Source organism: Atractosteus spatula, chromosome 2 (assembly GCF_055471065.1).
Source record: "Atractosteus spatula isolate fAtrSpa1 chromosome 2, fAtrSpa1.hap1, whole genome shotgun sequence".
Taxonomy (NCBI): Eukaryota; Metazoa; Chordata; class Actinopteri; order Semionotiformes; family Lepisosteidae; genus Atractosteus; species Atractosteus spatula.
This window is the reverse complement of record NC_142707.1, coordinates 50,358,380-50,370,634: the sequence shown is the minus strand read 5'-3', so window position 1 is coordinate 50,370,634 and position 12,255 is coordinate 50,358,380. Positions and strand designations below refer to the sequence as shown.

The following is a 12,255-nucleotide window of genomic DNA, read 5'->3' as shown; positions in this document are numbered from 1 at the left end:
GCACGGCTCCGGGTCTGGACGTGGGGCTGTCGCTGTGTGTGGAGCCACACAGAGTGAAGTCAGACAGGACCGCTTTCCAAACTAACAGCTCACCCCCAGAAGGGTAAATACGGGCTGTGTTTGCGGGGTATTCTGTGCCCACGGAAAAGGAGTGCTTGGGAAACTCGGCTGGTAACACTGTCCTGACGCGCCACATTCAGGAGTAAGAGCGGCTGTATCTGGGAACGTGCTGTCGGAGACGAGATTTCCTGTTCTAGTCTATATTCCCACCTCTCGTTCCGAGCCCTTTTGCTCACATGTGTGTTAGGCAGAGTGGTGGCACTGTAACCTCAGTTTGTGGGAATGCACGCCCCTCGCTGTCTCCGCACCTGCGACACGTATCATTGTGATTCAAAAATGGTAATACAGTCACATCCCTGTCCAGGGGTAAAAACAAACAAAAGAAACACACGCACCCAGTGTTAGGAAGTGGGAAATAGTCATTTTTAACGAAATCGCTTTGCGATGTCCTTTCTTAATCGCCTCATTTCAGGACGCGAAGTGCGCTGGTAGCGATCGCTGTTGCCGCAGACTCTTCTGAAATTATTTCCCGGCCGTCGCTGCTGGGGCTCCTCTGGGAGGGTAGCTGAGAAGTTGCAGACCGGGGTGTAACACCGGAATTCAAAGTTGGGGGAGCAGGTCCTGCAGTGACAAGGACAAAATCTCACCTGCGCTGTTCGCTTATCTTGCCTTGTGTTGTAGCTGTTGCTTCTCAGAGTTTCCTGGGACGCTGTCCCTGTCCAGTGGACTAGTGTAGGTGATCAATCGGGTGGATTTATTGCTGCCTAGGTTTGGCTAATATATTGCCTGAAGTTGCCTTCAGAATTAATGGAGAACCACGGTTGTCTGAAACACTGGGCCTTTGGAGCTGTTTCCTTATAACTCTCGAATCTTTCACTGTGGGCAGTGCCATTGCATACTGTACATATTCTAAATACAAGGTATGGTGTTGACACAACTGAAGAGAAGTTTGGTATATTTTAGCTTCTCAGAGGTTTTTTCGGTGCATAAGTGGAAGCACACACTATAATATTGAGGCTCCTTTGGGTACAGAAATGATCTTCCCGGATTCTCTGTGACAGGAAAAGCAGCGCATTATTTCCACTTAAGTGCTGCACAGTTACTGCAGGAGAATTCTTTAAAACCACAGACGCAAGGCATTGTCAATCACCGCTGCAGTAAACTCTTACCAGAGCTGATGACTGTAATTACTGTTCGGCAAATGTCACTTATCAGATACGTGAGATTTCTCTGTTCTCAAGGATGTCTTACTTAATACAAATAAGTGGATTCAGGAGCAATTTGTGTTGGCTCTTTAGCTCTTTTCGTATTTCTTCTTCTATTAGTATCTTATCATTTTTCATATTTCTAGTACATCACGGTAAAAAAAAAATTGATGTCTTTTTCCTGTTATCCAAATGATGTTCTATTGTGATGGCTCACTTGGAAAGACAGATACCCATGCATGTGTTTAAAATAATATGTGCCTAATTCCTAATTATGTAAGCCTTCTCTAATTAGTGCACAGTGGGGTCTCTGCGTGTCTCCCAGGTGGGGCTGCACTGTGACGTGGGTCTCCTGTATGTGAGGCTCTTTGGCATCCTTTAGGAAGAATCTTTTCCTATAGAATGATTTCTACATGAGGAGTTTTATATAGAAAGGTGCTACATAAATGCGAGAATCTTTTTTATATACTGTGTATAGTACTACATAGGGGGTATTGTGGCTTCTTGATCAATGTTTTAAGCCCTTTTGGAAAGCTCAGGTTGGGTGAAAAAGATCAGATTTGTTTTCAGTTTGCTCTTTCATGTTTCTGAGTCAAACTCCGCTCCACACACAGGTGAAATGGGTTTTCTTGATCTCAGCTTGGCTCACTCTGCAAAGCTGCTACTCTTTCATGTGATACTGAATCAGAAGGAAAAGTTAAGAGCTGATACGCAGTCAGATTTGCCCATCATGTCACCCCTGCTAGGAGGGAAATGTCTGGAGGGCAGAGTGGTCAGGGCCAGCTCGAAGACAAATACTGTACAAGGTCTGCAGTGGGACAACACAGGGTGCTTAATCAACAGCAGAGCTGTTGGGTGTCTGTCCATCACAGGGTACTTAATCAACAGCAGAGCTGCTGGGTGTACAGTATGTCCATCACAGGGTACTCAATCAACAGCAGAGCTGCTGGGTGTACAGTATGTCCATCACAGGGTACTCAATCAACAGCAGAGCTGCTCGGCATGTGTCCATCACAGGGTACTTAATCAACACCAGAGCTACTTGAGGAGCACAATGTAGTTTCCACTTCCTAGCCACCAGTCTTGAGGCTCAGCTGAGCTTTTAATTAAAGAGCAGGAATATTTTAAAATTTATTCACTTAATTGCAGCAGTTCAACTGTTTTCTCTGTTTCCCCCAAAGACTGTGGCTGTAGAGGGAGAGATCTGAGGATTTACTGGCCTAATGTGATTAAAAGGTCTCCTTAATCAACAGCTTAAGGCTTGTGGAAAAAAACAAACCTCTGCTGTTCCATTTATGCAAGAAAAAAGTCATAGTAATTAAAAGAGAGTTCAGGTGGATGGAACACAAAGCATTTTCAGGGCTGAAAGTGAGTACCCTTGAGTTTACAGATCTCAGATGTGCCCACTAGGATGTCGTTATTGAAAGGTGTAATGTGAATAACACTGTGTGTCAGTGGGCGAGTTTCAGGAAGGGCAGGCCCAGTCTCCTTCAGCTCCTAACAGCTCGCCATGAAGTATTGGCTCAAGGGGAACAGTTTGGCAGTTTATTTTCTTTTCCCAGGGACAGAGACCTGAATCTTCCCAAGCTTAAATTTAAATCATCTACTTCTAAGAGACTGGGATAAAAAAAAGCTATTCATTAACCTATTAAGGATTTTCTTAAAGTAAAATGTCATGCACAGTAGAGGTTAAGAGGGTTACAGTACACTCACAGAGAGACAGGAAGGAATCAGGTGGCCTCTGATGATCTAATTAGGACACAGATCTGAGGGCTGGAGCTTCTGAAGGCTCCTGTACAACCGCAGGACTTCAGCCGTGGACCTGAGCAACTCTCACCTGGGTGGTAATTGGCACTGTTGCAGGTTCAGCGTCTGAACTCAAATTCAGACTCAAAGAGCTTCACCGGTGTGACTGATGACTTACAGCTTTGTTAAAGCCATAGTGCAATTAAAGCATAGAACAATTAGTGAGCATTTGCAAACGTTCAAGACAATCACACAAGCTTATTATCAGACAGTCTCACTGTCCCCCAGGCTGTGACAGAAGATCACACACTGGGCTGCGGCTCTAATATTTAACTCATGTTTATATGAGTTTCTTCTTTTCTTCTCGTGGAGACTGGCAGGTGTGGGAACTCTGGTATAAACTGATCGTGCAGCGATTCCACTGTGCAGAAAGTGTCTCTGCTCCTCCTGGCAGTGGGAACACAGCCTGCCCTTTCTGGGCAGCCAGGTCTGTCTGTGTCCAGTTTCCATGTCCAGACTGTGGTCACTGAGTCTGTCCACACTGGGAATTTTGGTCTATCTGTGTCCAGTTTCTATGTCCAGGCTGTGGTCATTGAGCCTGTCCTCTCTGGGCAGCCTGGTCAGCCTGTATCCAGTTTCTGTGTCAAATTGTGGTCACTGAGCTTGTACTTCGTCAGGGTCTGTTCTCTTACTGTCTCTCACCCTGGCCAGATACATGGCCAGTGTGTATTGTCTTTCTGGGGCCCAGAGCATCTTTTCACTAATCCACAGTGGATACTCTAATGTATCAGTAGGTTTTTACACTTGATTCCATGAATAAATATCAAGATGACACACATTGAAGCTGTATTTGGATTTTATATCCCTAACAAATGTGCATTGTTTTTCTGACTGTCCGTTTCAGGCATATTTATTAAATTGGTTTTCTTAGGGGGGTGAGGTGATGACATTCATTATCAGCTTGCTAATGAATTTCCTTTCTTACAGAGTGTTCCATTTTAATACTAAACCAATCTGCAGACGTCCCTGGCAGAAAAGTGAAAAAAGCACATATAAAAGCAAACTGAAAACTGTATCTTAGAAAATGTTTTGCAAATATGAGAAATTTCAACCTACTGTATACTCTTACGACAGCTAACAGCCCTTTCTTTAAACCAAAGAATCAAAGTGGAACACAGTCTGCAAAGTGTGACACACAGCCAGTTGATTGCAGATGTTTATTTACACAGCTGAATTGCTGCACAAAGTCTTGCTTTCAGTTACAATTTTTGGAAACACAGGGAAGTCCAAATCCTATGTTAGTTCTCCTGTTGTACACACTGTGTTTTGGGCAGAAGCACAGACGGATATGCATGCACACATATATTCTGCACATGTGCATTTATAATTGTGAACGGCAAGCAGTTCTTTACACAAAGGGTTGTGGGAGTGTGGAACAAGCTGCCCAGCCATGTGGCTGAGGCTGATACCCTGGTTTCTCTGAAGAAACAGCTGGATGAGATCCTGGGATCAATTAACAACTAACTCCCAGGCCAGCCAGTTGGGCTGAAAGGCTCCTCTCCTTTGTAACCTTTCTTCTGTTCATTTCTTGTGCTGCGATGTTATCTGGTTCTGGAAGCTGCCAGGGCTCTGCTGTACCTTTTTCTTGAAGGGCAAACTGCTGCAGCCTCACTGGAGGCAGAGCAGGAGAGCGCGGGGAGTGATTAATAATGCGCTTGGCCTGAGCTGCCTGTCTGACTTGTCGCTGGGCTCATTCCGCCTGCTGGACTCTCCTGTTTGCTCTCCCTATCTCTTATCAGGGCTCTTGCTCAGAAGGCAAAACTAATAAAACAGCAGTGACCTTCTTTCCGACAGAAGTGCCTGACACAAATGTTAGCTCTGATAGAAGCTTTGCTAGGTTATCACACATTGCTAATCATGTGTTGTTGGATAAATTTTTTATCACTAAATGCACCTGCAGTGCACAATGCAGGCTTAGCGCATTAGAGGAGAATGGTTCGGGTCGGTCAGGAACATTATAGTCCTCAATAGACATTAGGAATACTTCAGTGCTTTGGTAGATTTCTTGATGCAAAATATATCCGATTTTGCATCTGATATATTTTATTTCCTAACAGATGACTATAAGTCATCTCTTATTGTCTTTGTATAACTTTCAAAAGTTCTTCTAGACTAAACTCTAAAAGTTCCCTTGTTACAGCACTATACAGGCAGACAGATAGCAAAGTCTGAGAGAACGCATGTTCACTCTGGAATCATGACACAGTGGATGGGACAAGCAACGAACTGACCTTCCCCTTTGATTTAGGCAAGTCAGGAATGATGACTGGCTGTAAGAACTGAATCCATTTCAGCCTGAATGTGGCTGGACGGTCTGTTGCAGACTCCTGCAACTCTTCGAGTAAAGAACGGCATCCTGTTCTCCATTTTAAATGCATTTTCACACAATTTCCACTTCTGCGCTATGGTTCATCTTTCACTGTTCATTCTGAAGTAACCCTCTGGTTTAACTTTTGTTAAACTGTTGACTTTTGTCTGAGAAATTTCAAAACTTGTATCGGGTCTCCTCACAGTCTTCTCTGTTCAAGACTAAAGAGACTCAGTTTCTTCAGCCTGTCAGTGTAGGACACTCCCTTAAGCCCTGGAGTGTGCTGTATGATTGTCACACAGAATGTGCACTAGAGAGGCCCAGGAAAGAAGTGGACATGCTGGGTCATGGTCTGTGGGGCTCACATGAGCACTGCCCTGCTGCAGTAACCAGGCCTGCTCCAAGAGCTCTGCCCCCTAGAGGAGGGGAAGAACACTGCAGTGGTCTGTCTCTCCTCTGTGGCCCAAATTCATTTGGGATTCTGCTTCTCGACAGCTGTTACCAAGGTCTCCCTGTAAAATCTGTTTTTAAAGTGACTGCGGTGGCATGTGGCCCTTCAGAGCAGCTGTTCTGCCTTCATCTTCCTGCTTGTCGGTGGAAAAGCCTCAGGCTTGGTTCCAATTTGTTTCCCGCATTTCCACTGCCACACGGCGCTCAGGGCAGTAATACGGACTTCATTCAGAAGTCGAATGTTTGCTAATATCTATCATACAGACACAATTTCACACTGCAGATTGACAGCTTGGCTGTTCCAGAGCTCGGGAAATGAGTCTGCGGTGTTTACGATGTGCTTCATATCCAAAAGTGCTGCTGTGGCAGCCATTCTGTTTTTTATTACTATTATTACATTTCCAGTCAATTATCTTTATTTGAGCATTTCCCTTTCTAAGCAGAGAGCAAACACCAGCAACAGGAGCATCGCATAAGTGAAAAGAATTTTAAAAATAAATACATCTCGGAACTGCCCAGGCATCAGAGTGATGCTTTGTTTGATCGCCGAAATTTAAAATCCAGCAGAGTTGTGGTGACTTGTGGAACAAGCGAGTATTTCAAGGTGGCCTCGTCTTGCTGAAGGGGATTTTTTTGTTGTTGCCCTCATCCTACAGGGCTGGAAGTTTTTTAGGATATTTTCCAGGTGCCTCAGCTGTGCTGGATTCACGAACCTGTGATAATGAGTGCGATTGTACCTGTTTGTGCCCTGCAGGTAAAGATTCCTTACCTGCGTCAGCTCTCTCTCAGTGAACAGGTGTTCAGCAGAACCATGAGAGAACACTTAAGCTTTGTGGACAAAGCTCAGGTGCCTGCTAGTTCAGCTAGGAAATGTATTTTGCCTGGATAGTATTACCTTCTGTCTGGTTCAAGTGCTTCACCTACAGCGGGCAAGTTGGAAGAAATCAGCTATTTCATTTTTATTTAAGTAAAATCACACAGATTACGGCCAGCAGCCATATCACCCTGCAGCTCTCAACTGGCTACCCACTGAGGCTCAGCAGGTGTGAGCCTGGTCAGTACCTGGATGAGAGACCTCCTGGGAAGCTAGGGTTGCTGCTGGAAGAGGTGTTAGTGGGACCAGCAGGGGGCGCTCACCCTGCAGTTTGTGTGGGTCCTAATGCCCCAGTATAGTGACAGGGACACTATACTGTAGTGGGTGCCATCTTTCGGATTAGACGTCAAACCGAGGTCCTGACTCTCAGTGGTCATTAAAGATATCTGGGCATTTCTCAAAAAGAGTAGGGAGTTATACCGGTGTCCGGGCCAAATTTCCCCCCTCAGCCTTTACTGAGGCCTTCAAACTGTCCCCATGTATGATTGGCTTGCACTTGTCCAGGGTGTACCCTGCCTTGCGCTCGTTGCTTGCCGAGTAGGCTCCGGCTTCCCGTGACACCGTATGGTATAAAGCGGTTTGGTAAATGAAATAACATGACACATACATAAAGACTTTAGATTCAAGGATGTCCAGTCCTGGTCCTGGAGGGTCAGTGTGTCATCAGGGTGTCCAGTCCAGGTCCTGGAGGGTCAGTGTGTCTGCAGGGTGTCCAGTCCTGGTCCTGGAGGGTCAGTGTGTCTGCAGGGTGTCCAGTCCTGCAGAGTCAGTGTGTCTGCAGGGTGTCCAGTCCTGGAGGGTCAGTGTGTCTGCAGGTGTCCAGTCCAGGTCCTGGAGGGTCAGTGTGTCTGCAGGGTGTCCAGTCCTGCAGAGTCAGTGTGTCTGCAGGGTGTCCAGTCCTGGAGGGTCAGTGTGTCTGCAGGTGTCCAGTCCTGGTCCTGGAGGGTCAGTGTGTCTGCATTGTGTCCAGTCCTGGTCCTGGAGGGTCAGTGTGTCTGTAGGTGTCCAGTCCTGGTCCTGGAGGGTCAGTGAGTCTGTAGGGTGTCCAGTCCTGGTCCAGGAGGGTCAGTGAGTCTGTAGGGTGTCCAGTCCTGGTCCTGGAGGGTCAGTGTGTCTGCAGGTGTCCAGTTCTGGTCCTGGAGGGTCAGTGAGTCTGTAGGGTGTCCAGTCCTGGTCCTGGAGGGTCAGTGTGTCTGCAGGTGTCCAGTTCTGGTCCTGGAGGGTCAGTGAGTCTATAGGGTGTCCAGTCCTGGAGGGTCAGTGTGTCTGCAGGGTGTCCAGTCCTGGTCCTGGAGGGTCAGTGTGTCTGCAGGGTGTCCAGTCCTGGTCCTGCAGGGTCCGTGTGTCTACAGGGTGTCCAGTCCTGGTCCTGGAGGGTCCGTGTGTCTGCAGGGTGTCCAGTCCTGGTCCTGGAGGGTCCGTGTGTCTGCAGAGTGTCCAGTCCTGGAGGGTCAGTGTGTCTGCAGGGTGTCCAGTCCTGGTCCTGGAGGGTCAGTGTGTCTTCAGGGTGTCCAGTCCTGGTCCTGCAGGGTCCGTGTGTCTGCAGGGTGTCCAGTCCTGGTCCTGGAGGGTCAGTGGGTCTTTAGGTCAATGTGTCCCAGTGACTCCCATGGAACCCTGAAATCAGTGAGTTGAACACAGAGTGTGTTTTGCCAAGCTATGATCAAATGGGCTGTACAGCATAAATAATAGTCATTTTCCTTTTTTGTCACAACACTTTTGGACTCTGTGTCTCTGACTTCATAGTGAGAGAGGCTTTAAGATCCAAAACACAGATGGTGGGGGGAACAAAGCGTCCGACGCTGAATCGGACCTGTTGTCTTTCCCCGGATGGAGATGGGGTCAGAGCTCCCCGCTGGCTGTGGTCCGGAGATGGCCGAGGAGCAGCCAGCGAGGGAGACAGGGAATTACATTAGCAGTAGCGCACATGCACCAGGGGACCAGGGGATGGGCGATCAATGGCTGTTGACATTTAAACCTTGTATCAGTCAGGTGTTAATGGCAAAATCGATGGGCCCTGAAAGAGCTGCAGGGAGCATTATGCATGCACCTGTTAATAGAGCAGGGATTGTTAGGTGGGGAGAGTTCATGTGGTGTGCGGACCTGTCTGGGGTGGGTTGGTTCAGGGGGGGGATGGGGGGGGGCTGAACTGTGTGTGTGTTTGTTCTGATAATGTAGTGGCCTCTGTTGCACACTCCTGATCCCCAGAACTTCAGTCCTGAGCGCTGATCTTCGGGAGTGTTGCTAAGTCGATTGCGGGTGCAGAGGCAGTTCTCTTTCCTGCTCAGCGTGGGGGTATGATCAGGGCTGGGGTCCAGACTCGGAGAGATGCAGATCGCCTGATGGGTACCAGCGTGAGATGGGCAAGCCAGTTAAAACGCAGAGGTTTTAAACGGGAGCTATACTGGATATTCCCTTTCCTGCGGCTTGAAATCATCAATAGGGCCATTTGTTTTGAAGGAAACACTGAGCGCCGGCCCTCCCCAGGAGCCCGGAGGCAGGGGCACTGTGCTTCAAGAGGACCTCACAGCGATGCTCAGGCTCTCCCTGTGGAACAGGAGCTGCATCACTCTCAGTTGTTAACTGCTTATTGCTTTTGACTCTCAAAGTCAATTCAGTGCAACACGCTGCCCTTTGTACTTGGCAGATGGCCACTGGAATTCCTCCTGGCAGTGCGCTCATTGATGCAGCACCGTGGTAAATAATAACCGAGAACCAGCGCCCCCAGGTGGCTGCAGGAATAGCCCACTTAACCAGTGTCCAAACACATGGATAGCAGGGAACAGGAAACTCTGTGTGTTTTCATGTATAGTTGAGTGTTTTATTGTTAATGAATAGTGTTTGAGCCATCAAAAAAAAAGAGAACAGGAAGCACGCATCTGCACACAGAGTGGCGAGGGGAGTGAGCAGCCAAGGCTGTGGGTGTATGTTCGCTGTGATCCGTTTTATAACAGGCTATGTGAAACTCAGAGGTCAGTGCTACAGGTAACGGGCTGAGCAGCTGTTCACCAAGCTCAAGGGAATATTCTTCTTTCCTAGTTTCTTTCTTCCCAGAATCTTCTTCTTCCCACTTTCCTCGCATGGTCGGTCTCCAGTCTCCAGTCTCCAGTCATGCTGGGCGTGCACTCAGACAGCGCTCAGTCTCAGGGCAAGTTTTTGCTTGGCCAGCGGGTGGTGGCTGTGGCGTAGGAGACTGTGAGAGTGACATCACCCCCCAGGGATGACAAGAGCATGGCCCTGTGCGCAGTGTTGCTCAGGCTCGGGGGAATGGGTGGTCGGAGGTATGCCTGAAACAGTAGCAAACAGTGCTTCTTATACCATCACGCTGCGGAGGTCCACGAGGATAATGGTATGTGTCATGCAGTTACTGTAATCATTATGCAAAGCTCTCATCTGTGTTTCTATTTGCCTCTTGTCTACTTCCCCTGGTAGGGGAGTCTTGAATTGGCAGACATTTCTAGTAATGTTGTCAGCAAGATGTTTTCAAAGCTTAGATTAGAAAAGTAGCTGGCAATTAATACCAGCAATTACCCAGGGCTAGCCCCGCTAGCAGCGATTGCCAATTGTTGATTTGCCTTCACTGGGCAGAGATGTCTGGGTTGAGCCAGACTGTGGAATAGACGTGCAGAATCATAAATGACAATAAATGAGGGATTCGCTAAACTTGACACAGTGGGAAGTGTGTGAACGCCATCTGTCTCCTGTTTCAGACGGCATTTCACTATTTTCCAGATCCACAGCAGTACTACATGACCAGACTGCTCCAAAAAGTGTTTGTTTCTGTTTTTTTCCCCATAATATACTTTTCAATAGCTTGGTTAAAGTCTCATTACTCTGAAACAAGCCGTTGAATATATAGGGCTATAGAGTTTTTAACACTTTAGTGTGAGCTCACCTAGCTAAATGATAGTTCCTCCCTCCCCATTTACAAACAAGGAATGACCCAGGGAGGCAGCTGCAAGGGTGAAGTTGGGGAAGAGGGAGTGAAGGGAGGAGTTCTAGAAAAGATGTGGACAGCCAGAGAGTATTTATGAGATTAGAATTTGACTTGATCTTGGCCGTCTGTTAAACAACACCATTTCTTATTCATGTGTTTTGTGGTTTTACTCTGCTTTCCAGTGTTTTTAGTATTAGTACACTGATGCACTGAGATCTTCCCTCTTCAGACCGGATCAGCTGTTCGAGTGATGATTGTTGCTGGATGTTCCAATCACACTGTTTATAGTGTGATCTACCAGCAAGGAACAGAAGCCCAAATTAGACACAAGTGTAACTTGTATGAAGGTCTTTGCTATCACTACGGTGGCTTGTGGGGGTCATAAGATAAGTTAAGCACAGATCTAGTGCACAGTTTGTATGTACATTTCTTCCGATTCAGACATTTCCTTAAAATCCAGCCCTGCCTCATCTGAAAGCTGTCCTGAAATCCTTAAGCACAATGACACTGACACTGTACTCTCTGGCTTATTAAACTCAATCAGTAGTGGACTAAATGTGGTGCCCTCAGTAAATAAATGTGGCTTATCCAGCACAGGAACTTAAGCAAGAGGAGCTGTTCAGCCCAGCCAGCCTGTTTGATAGTAAGCAGATGATTGACCCCAGGATCTTATCCAGCTCTTTCTCGACAGAAACCACGGTATCCTCTTCAACAGCATGGCTGGATAGCTTGTACCCCACTCCCACAACCCGATGAGTAAAGAATTGCCACCAGTTCTGAGTTTTAAGATCTAAGGAAACATGTAGGATATTTCTTAAGCCTTGAGCCTAGGGATGTACAGTATCTGGCTGCTCTTCTCTGACGTGAGAAGCAGTTTATTTTCCATAGCACGGCGACCGACATTGCACACACTATTCTAAATGATGCCCTCCTTGTGCATTGAACAATTTTAACAGAGTAGCTGTGAGTGTGGTTTCACTAGATTATCAATAAAGGTCTAACTTTGTGGGGGGATGCTGTCAAGCTCACAAGATTGGGAAAGTAAGGGGTGTACCATTAGTACCATCATTTGTGCACATAACAATATTTAAATTGTATTACTAGTAAGCCATCCAAGGGCTATGAATCAGGTTTGTTTGTTGCATATGGTTGATTATCAGTCATTCCCACAAGGTGGAAGTGACTATGTCTAACTTTCTAAAACAATTATTAGTTGCCGTTGGGTATGATCTGTGTGCCGCCAAAACAAAACTACTCCAACTCTTTCACTCTCTTTTCTGCAGCAGGTGGCTGTGAATGCAGAGTTCCTCTGAGTTCTGTTTTCTCAGTCTTTTTCTGCCTGCCAGTTAATTAAGAAAGAAGAGATGAGCCAGTCATTGTGTCATCTTTAATACCATCACACATAATGCAGAGTGCACATTCAATTTTGAATACATTCTACAATATATCAACCAGAATCCTACACAATATTCTAAACGAGGGCTTACTAGTGTGTTATACAATTTTGGCATAACACCCCTTAATTTAAATTGTACACTTTTAACTATATATTGTGGCATTGGTGGCCTTTTTAATTCTTTCCCACACGCTCTTCAATATGTTACTAAAGTCTCTT

The 12,255-nt window shown here is 46.6% G+C and overlaps 1 protein-coding gene across 1 annotated transcript in view; it reads left to right on the top strand.

Moving 5' to 3' along the window:
• The window catches only part of alk (ALK receptor tyrosine kinase), a 261,813-nt gene that overhangs the window by 784 nt on the left and 248,774 nt on the right, over nucleotides 1-12,255 (top strand). The window lies entirely within an intron of this gene.